The sequence below is a fragment of the Aptenodytes forsteri genome, unplaced genomic scaffold (genome assembly GCF_000699145.1).
Source record: "Aptenodytes forsteri isolate BGI_AS27 unplaced genomic scaffold, ASM69914v1 Scaffold309, whole genome shotgun sequence".
NCBI lineage: Eukaryota > Metazoa > Chordata > Aves > Sphenisciformes > Spheniscidae > Aptenodytes > Aptenodytes forsteri.
Genome location: NW_008795857.1, coordinates 5556352 through 5565330, shown reverse-complemented (window position 1 = coordinate 5565330; position 8979 = coordinate 5556352). Strand labels below are relative to the sequence as shown.

The window sequence follows — 8979 nt, the reverse complement described above, 5'->3', positions numbered from 1 at the left end:
GTAAAATATAAAGATGCATGCAACAAGATTTTCTCAGTATTCAGACAGGCTGAATAAGCAAATGGTTGGAAAGCGGTGTGGTTTTCTGCTCTCTGTGCAGTGCTAGCTCAGATCCAGCAAGGTTTATTAGATTCCATATTGTCCGCACTTACAGGAGGACTTGTGACAAACTTTTGGGCTTTTTTTTTTAATTCCATCATCAGATGATATCAACTCAAATGCATAATCTGGTTTGGGTTAACACACACCTCTGTGTAGCCAGCTGAAAATTTAGACCAAATAGAATGAGCTGTTCTTAGAGGTTTCGGAGCACTGGCTGCTGCAAGTAATGGAAATCTTGTAACAAAAACACTTTGTGTGTTTCTAGTAAACTGGCAGATGTTACTAACTGACTCTATTTGTTCCACTCCAGTAGTTTTAATAGACATAAGTGTAAGTGTAATACACCTATAGTAAACCACATTAAAAAAAAACAGAAAGCCAACATTAAACATACCAGATCCCAAATAAAAACCTGTACATAGTGTGGTTACTTAAGAAAAACAAATTATGTCATTCAGCAGAAAGACTGTTGATTAAGGTTTGATACACATCTTTCTTCTCTAGAATACGTATTCCAGTCATACCAGTTTGTTTAAGAGGTTACTCAAAAAGACTAGTTTAGCTAAAACAGAATGGGATTTAAAATATTCACTGAGTGTCAAAATTCCCCCAAAACATAAGCACCTGGTTCTGGACTAAGCTAGTGCAGGCAAAATTCCTACTGAATTAAGTGGGAGTTTTCTTATTCTAGGCTTTAATTACACTAGCAGGGCACTTTTTGCCTGTAGTTAACGGCCAGTTTGTAGGCTGTTACCACATTTAAAAAGATTAGTCCGGTTGCTTCCCAAACGATCTTCTAGGATGACAACATATTTATATACGTGTGGGATGGTGAGGAAGGGAGAGGAGGAGTTAATGATGGTTATATTCTTCAGATGAAAGTGTTTTTGTCTGCGGAAAAACCCCACCACTACTTATCACAAGCAAATGAATTTTTCCAGCACTGTCATATTGTTATCCTATGCAATTTGATCAGTGTTTTAATCACATACAGTATGTTGTTTGTTTAGCCAGATGTCAGGTCATCTAATTATATAACAGGAGCACTGGTAAAAACATTACCATAATTGATGTGAATATTATGAAAATTAAAACATATATAACAGTTATATTTGTTACTAGGTTTATAGACATTTTTCTGCAAATGCACTAGGTATCTTACAAAATGGAGGTATCTTTAAAAAATTTATTTCAGATCTTATCATGCTAACCATTTTTAAGCTTTCCCTATATTTTGTTTGCACTAATGCTTTTCTGTCTAAAATAAATCGCTAAGTCTTTAGCATGTGTAAGAAAAAGGTGTGAACGTGCATGTCCTGGATTGGCTACCTCCATCTTTCTCAAACTGCAGGCTCCTAAAAATTTTCCTGTGCAGATACAAACCTACTGACAATGAGCATTCTTTTCTTATTTACCTTTCATAAGAAGTGGGCACCAGGGGCCCACAAACAGGTTCAAAACTAGTGCTTCAAAAGTAAGGTAGCAACTCACTTCTCTTAACTGCTCCGGGGACACCGGGCAACAGAAAAAAGTCAGACCTTTACAATCTTGGGGGTTTTGGTGGTTTCAAGTTTGGTTTGTGACTTGTGTAAGTTGTGAACTAGAGAATATTTGTGGGACTGTGGAATAGGTAATTTTAGTTTGCATTTTAAATGCAGATTTTGTTGATATTGATGCAGAGGATAGACATAACTAATCACATTTGTGAGAAGAAAGAAGTCTCCAGTGTTTATGGAGTCTATGGTAGAGGCAGACACGGTCCTAATCTACAGGGCACAGGACAGGAGCGGCACACCTATGGTAACATCAGGAGATGCAGAGGTGCACACCGTAGTAAATACATAGTAAAGACATGTCTCTATGAAGTGCCTTTCTTTAAGTGACGCCTGCATGCAATTTCACACCAGCATCATGCCACTGATCTTAATAGTTATTCTCGACTTACAGTAAAATCAGCTGAGAATCAATGTCATAGTGCTTAAACAATGTGCAAAGGCCAGCACAAGAAAAGATGAACCATTCCTTTGTTTCTGGTGGGAATAGGGTCTCAAAAATATATTCATGGCAAAGAAGACGGGTAATTATTGGTTTTTAGCTCAGGTCTAAGCACATGGACAGCAGAGCTATGCTCAAGTGTATCTATTCTGGTACTGTATTCAGTTATGGGACATACCGTGATGTCTGAGGTTATATTTACTGGTTTTAACTGCATGCTCAATTGCACCATTCTGTGGTGTGCTGGGGGAAAACTGGTCTGTCCTTTGTGAGTACCTGTACAGATGAGACTTTGTCCCATAAACATAGTGAACTACTTTAAGCTTGGCATGCTGAAGTTTTCTCTCTGCAACCTCTATTCCAATCAGTGGTAAGGCATGAATCCAACTTGGAGCACTGATCTTTTCCAGCTGTTGGCATTAATGCAACTTTCATTTTGGAACCAGGAGGTAAATGCAAGACATGAGACATGTTTGAAGGCATTTTGTCAGTGACTTCTTGTTAGCCAGCAACATGCCTGGCTAACAACAACGTGCAGACACAGGGGCAGCTGATACAGATTTTTATAGCTGTGAAATCCCGTAATGCTCATCAGTGATGCTGTGGTAAGGCTGCAAGCAGAGAGCAACTAAACAACCCTGTCTTGCAGACCAGAAGGGATGTCAGAAGAGCCAGATCTACAAGAAGAGGTAGGTCCCATGAAGCTGTTGGAAGAGTTTGCCCCTACACTTGTCTAGTGAACGTGAGCCCTTAAGGAATCTAAAAAAACAAACCCAGAAGATCTTCTGATCATCTAAATACATCCCATCCAAATCCAAAAATGAAGAAAACCTGAAGCTACATTACAGCTGGAATTGTCCCATGATCCAGGTAGGACACTGTGGTCTACAGGTATTTGCGGTCTTTTGCTGGTTTATTAATACCTAGCCGAGGGAGTGTGCAAGGACCCAAAGGAGACAGCTGGCTTGCTAAGCTCTCCTTCTGCATGTGGTGGAGGCAAGGGGCTCTGTAATAGGCGATGCTGGGGAAATACAACCTTCTGCGAGGGCACACAGAAGAATGGCTTCCTGGGAGAAACTCCGGCTGCCTCCCTCTGCAACCTCTTCCTTCCAGCACTGAAAGCCAGAATAGAGCTCTGATTCTCATCTGCATCAAAAATAAGAATGTGACCAAATTTGGTTTGTCGTGCTGGATTCGCAAAGTGTTTACAAAAGCATTTCATGGAAGTGAAACTCGGGGAGCAATTGTTTAACTTAGCGGTAAGGGTTTGAGGAATATGAGCTGCGTATGTGTTATCTGGATTCGGGACTGAAATCTACACTGTTACCTTTGCTTTATCCTCTGTGAACTCTCATTTTCAGCAAGTGAAGGTCATGTAAAATGACTCTTTACCAGCCCACATCCACACCCAGCCGAGTTCAGCATTTCCTAATTAGGTTATATTCAATCTTTATAATGTGCTTGTAATAGATGTGGTACTGCAGCGTAATCTCAACTGATATTATTCACTTCCCAGGAATGTACAGCTGAAGCTGCTCTGCAGGCTCTGACTGAAAACAATGGGTGTGCAGCTGACAAATAAAAGTAGCTATTTTACATGCCCTGGTCTATTTGGATGCCATTGTTTAAGCGATGTCTGCTGAACAGGTATTCACATTAGAAAAACAAGCACAATTACAATTTTCTGATGTGGCAGCTATTTTTGAAACTCATTAAGCTCGCTAGTGCTTTTCCCATGCAATGAAAAACTGGACTTGCCTGTTGTAATATTGGCTGGCAGTTATGAATGGTTTCAGCTCACATTTTATAATGAAGAAATGAGCTCATGCTATATAATTGCAGGCTATCCCCAAGAATATTTTTATTCAGCATTATTGTCAGACTAAATTAAACTGCCAAAGAGCCTGATTCCTCAAGACGCCAGGTGCTCTCGACTCCCACAGTAGTTAATGGAAAGGAAGAGTACGCAGCACTTTCAGAATTAGTCCCTAAATGCTGATAGTGATGCGCAAATTTTCATATTAAGCAAGACAACATTTTGCAGAGCTCTCATTGTTCTTTCACTCATCTTTTTCTTTGTAAAGTGAGCAATTATTACTAAAATTAATATTTATTCTATGCTGTATCCATTGATTACATTTGTATGAGCTACCGCAATATCCTTTCAAGTGACTTTTGGTTTGCTTTTCTCCTTCTAAGCTTAAAACAGACATTAACTTCCTTTTATTAAAAATTAATTAGTGATGTATTTGAAGCTGCTGGTGATCACAGACAGTGGCATTCATCAGGCACTAGAGACTCGTTTGAATCCCCTCCTGCCAAACGCTATGGAATTTTTGTCCTCTTCTCCCTGGGGAGTTCTGCAGAGAAAAGCGCGCTGAGCTTAGGGGACCCAGAGAGAGCAGATGACACAAGAAAGGAAAAGCCCTTTCGGGCAGTGTGTGAAGCACCACCTCCTTTCACCAGCTGAATCACCACTCCACCCCATGCACTCCCCTGAGCAGTACTGGGCAGCCTGGGAAGACTGGGGAGTGGGGGGGAAGGTTGGTGCCCGCACACACGTGTGCTTCCACTTGGCGTTTCATAATGCAGTAGGAAAAGACAGACTAGGAAAGCCAAATCTTGTGCCGTGTTTGAATACCAAAAAAAGTTGAAAGTCAAACACCCGTCATTAATATGTACAAGGTCAGGCAAAAGCCTTGCTCAAACCGTGGGTCAATTAGTCCTTCCTTTCTCCCCTGGGTCCAAAGTGTTATCACCACAGAGGATAATGAGTTAAAGCCAAGTAAGGTCCTCTGGAGCACAGAGGTCATGGAACGAGAGTTGAAAAAATGGGTTCCAAATATTGTAAGTCTTTCAACACTGTTTTCTAGGTATTCTGTTAAATATCCCACTGGGAGGCTTCTTTTCGTCAAACCTAACCACATTTCTTTGGACTTTCTTCTCTGAGTGATTTCAAATATATAAAGAATTTAGATGAAAAACAGATCTGTATTTTTTCATTGCTTAAAAAATGGTAGTAAACGCTCACTTCTCAGAAGAGTGATAGTGGTTTTATTTATAGAAATTCCCAAAGTGACAGTTATAGAAATAATCTGTGGCAAACAAGTTGCAGAAGATTTTTCCCTCAGTCTGATCATGTTTTCTTTCCAACGCTGCATAATAATTTCCGTGAAAAGAAGCTGTATTAGGTAGCCCTGATCATTGTTTCAACTTGGTAAGAGCAAATGGTGAGAAAAAACCTATATGGTTGGGGAAAATAGCAGCCTCCAAACAGGGTTGTTATGAAGAAGATGGTCTCACTGTTCCCCGGGCTTAGTGAGGGAAGAAAGCGGACTAACTTGCAGCAGAGAGAGATGTAAGTTGTGTATCTGTTGGGAAAATAGAAAAAATACAGATAGTGAAGGGATGAGACTATGAAGCTACCTCGGGAGGTTGTGGAATTTCCATCAGTGGATGATTTTAGGAACAGAAGATAAATGAACACGTGTAGGAACAGCCTAGGCATGTGGTTGCCCAACTTGCCCACAGTGGCACAGGGATCTGGGAGGGACTGTGGAAGGTGGCTGAGGAGATGAGTTTGTATGCGCTACGTAGCAGCCTGTTTCAGGGAACTCTAAAGGGGCTGTGTCTCCCCTGGAAAAGAGCATGGCAGGGTCCAGAGATTTTGGAAGGTTTTAAAAGTTAAGTGCTTGATCCTGCATCAGGGCACAACGTGGAGGAGATGACCCCAAAGTCCCTTCTGACCCCACAGTTCTATCACTTTATAAAGTAACTTATCAGAAATGTTGCGTGTTTGGATATGTGTGCATTGGTAATCCACAGGAATTATTAAAAAAGAGACAAATGTTTAGACTATTCCTATATAATATTGCTAAACACTATTTAGCAATAGTATTTCAGAATGCAATCTTCAGGAACACTGGAAAACAGTATTAGGCAGTTTTTGAAAAAGGTTTTAGTAACATTTTCTTGTTTATGGTGGTAGTATGAAGAGTGTTTACATTAAATAGTTTAACTTCTTAGCTTCCAGAGCTTGAGTTAATCATGTGTACTTTAAGGATCACAAAACCTTTGTCAAAGTACAGCTTTTAAACATACAATTTCAAAGCATAACAGAGTGCTTAACAATCCTCACTAAACTCATGATCTAGCTCCAGCTGAAAGAAATGCAAAAGCACTATGGACTTGAGTTGGGCATATATAAATAAAACCAGTATCATGACGAATAGAAGTCGTCCTGATTCAGCAAAGCATTTAAATAGATACTTACATTCTCTAGATATCACAGAGATGTAAGTATTCAAGTATTTAAGTATTCAAGCATGCCTGACATTTAGGAATCTTAAGACCATGCTTTAAACTTCAGTTTTAGTTTCTAATGAGAGAGGTTTGAAATGGCAGGAGAGACAGCATAGATCTGTGGTGGAAAGAGACCAAACAGCAGAGGATCCCATCACTCCTTCCTGATGATGAATTCAAAATCTGCATGTTATTATTAATGCTGATACTTTAACTACTAAAAAGTTGAAGACATTCAAAACTGAGGTTCTCCTAGGAACCTTGGTTCTGCCTCTGGCCCCTACACTTGTGTCTTCCAGGGTTTCCCATAACACGCTAAGCTGGGGAAGGGATCGGCATTTTTTCTGCAGAGAAACTGAAACTTTTCTCTAAACCATTACTGCCTCAAAACACTAACTGTATTTATGTATACACATAACACTTTCCTATTAATATGTCCTTTGCTTCTTCATAAGAGAACAAACCAGTATCATTATGGCCTATGACGGTACACTTGCGCGCAGTGCAGGGTAAAGAATGTGCTCCTTGTACTGGGGAATGCAGCCTGCCTTTGACGACCTTGGGGTGACTAACATGGGATTGGAAAAGCTAAGAGCAATGATACAAGAACAGCAGAAATGGCGTGGCTGCGGCTTCGGGATGAATAGGCCTTTAGGGCTAAAGAAAAGCAGGTCGTCTCCTCAGCACAGTGAAAACAAGCATGAATCTCAGAAGGGATAAAGACAAGGGAAAACTGAAGAGGAAAAGCTGGAGCAGGTGCCGCAGGTCAGAGGCGCAGGAGGTCACGATATGAAAGAGCACAAGAGAGAAACTTGAGTTAAACCAACTGTGGTGCAGTACAGTGGCACACAGAGGTTTGAAACCCAGCTCTGAAAAAGAAGAACTAGGGAAAGTATTCAGAAGAGGCAGGGATGTATGACACGACTGGGACAAGCTTTTGAGTGTGCCGCTGTAAAATGTTGCCAGCTTGTTATTATAGCAAATGAATCCGTGTGTCTGTCTGTTTTGTCCTCAGAAATGGTTGTGTGGCTTTTCTTCAGCTTCAGCACACGAAGCCACACACATGCATGCCCACACACATGTCCTTTCTGAACTAAAAAGAAGTATGAGCAATGTCATCCCTCGAGTGTCACTTTTAAAAAGTTTTAAACCACTTAAATTAGGTTCCTAAATGAGAAAGTAGTCTCAAGAGTAGAGTTGGTAGATTAAAGGTAGCGTGGAGTGCATTCACGCAGGATAAATAATTGAATAATTGCAAAGTTGGAAATGTATCCAAAGAAGCCAGGATTTATTACAGAATACTTTTTTCTTTTGCTTACACAAACTTTATAATAGCTGTTTTCTCTGACTGTCCTTTTGCATAAACTGGGAGCAGCCTCTGGGCTGCTCTGAAATTTACTTTGGCATCTGCAATAGCAATTAAGAATTACTGGAACTGCAGTCTCTGGCCATGCCTTCAGTACCATCAGAGGCCACTGCACAGAGCCATCCTGTTCCCTTGGGCAGTGGCGGGGCTGTTCCCTCCAACCACCTGCTCGGTCGGTGTCTGCTCCCAGCGGGGGGGCTGCACGCCAGGCAGGGGAAGGACTGTTTGCACGAAGCCCTTGCTCCAATGGAGCAAGCGACTTCACCCTCAGCTATTAAACTGACATATGGAGGGCTTGGTTTTTTTTAAAAAATGTCATGTTATGCAAATCAAGTGGCTAAAAGGATTTTCATAGAATTGAAAATACTTCAGCAATGAGAAATTTCATGTGAAAGGGCAGCATTTTCTGCATTTTATTTCAGACAGCAGGATCGGGGTACAAACTGCTGTGTGTGACCTGACGTTTCCTGCCCAGGGACATCACCCTGTATGCGTAAGGGCACAGCAGTCTGCAGGCATGCTGAATATTACGGTCTCGACACCTTGAAATGAAAACGTTCTCTGAATTTGGGCACTGTATTTACAGAAAAGAAAATACAATTGCCCTGTGCTCCAGTGCTAACAATGCAAAGAGAGCAAAGGGGAAAATTCTCTCACCCAGATGTGTGTATGTAAACATATTTTAAACTAAGTATACATTTATATACAATGCATCCACTGTTTACACTTATTTAAAAATGCCATACGTAATGAAAATTATGCAAATATTTATAAAAATACCTTAGCCTGGGTAAGGTATGTACCACACTTAATATTTCAATAAATGCACATGCAGTGCTTGTACTGCAGTGCCAAACGTAACATTTTGAAAAATGACCCTTCGGTAAAACTGTCGGACGCGGAGCGTTGCGTTCAGGTACCTGCCAACAGAAACCTCTGGGAGGATGTCACCGGGAGAAGTGAAACAATACCGGGGTCTCTATCCGGATTAACCAAGGAACTCGTAAAAAATTTAACATCAGCTCAGTATTTATGGGCTTCCTAGTCCTGAGCCCTTTCACGTTCTGGGCAAGGCAGTTTCACTTGTGTAAAACAGATGGGCAGGTGCCCTTAAATCTGTCATTAAAGGGCTCTTGGCCCCGGCGGGTCCCGCAGAGGCGATGCCGGATGCTCCGCGCCCCGCGCAGCACCTCCGCGCCGCTGCCCAGCTCCGG

At 41.3% G+C, this 8979-nt stretch overlaps 1 protein-coding gene across 3 annotated transcripts in view; it reads left to right on the top strand.

The window, feature by feature from the left end:
- Nucleotides 1-2580: 2580 nt before the first annotated feature.
- Nucleotides 2581-8979, top strand: part of CDC42EP3 (CDC42 effector protein 3) — a 35077-nt gene continuing 28678 nt past the window's right edge. The window contains exons 1-2 of one of the 3 annotated variants that reach the window (XR_002086247.1): nt 2581-2967; nt 8188-8616. The gene's annotated coding sequence lies outside the window, so the exon portion shown is untranslated. Of the gene's footprint in view, nt 2968-3613; nt 3699-8187; nt 8617-8979 lie in introns of those variants that run through there. The other 2 variants (XR_002086246.1, XM_009283780.2) reach the window with 2 other exon arrangements.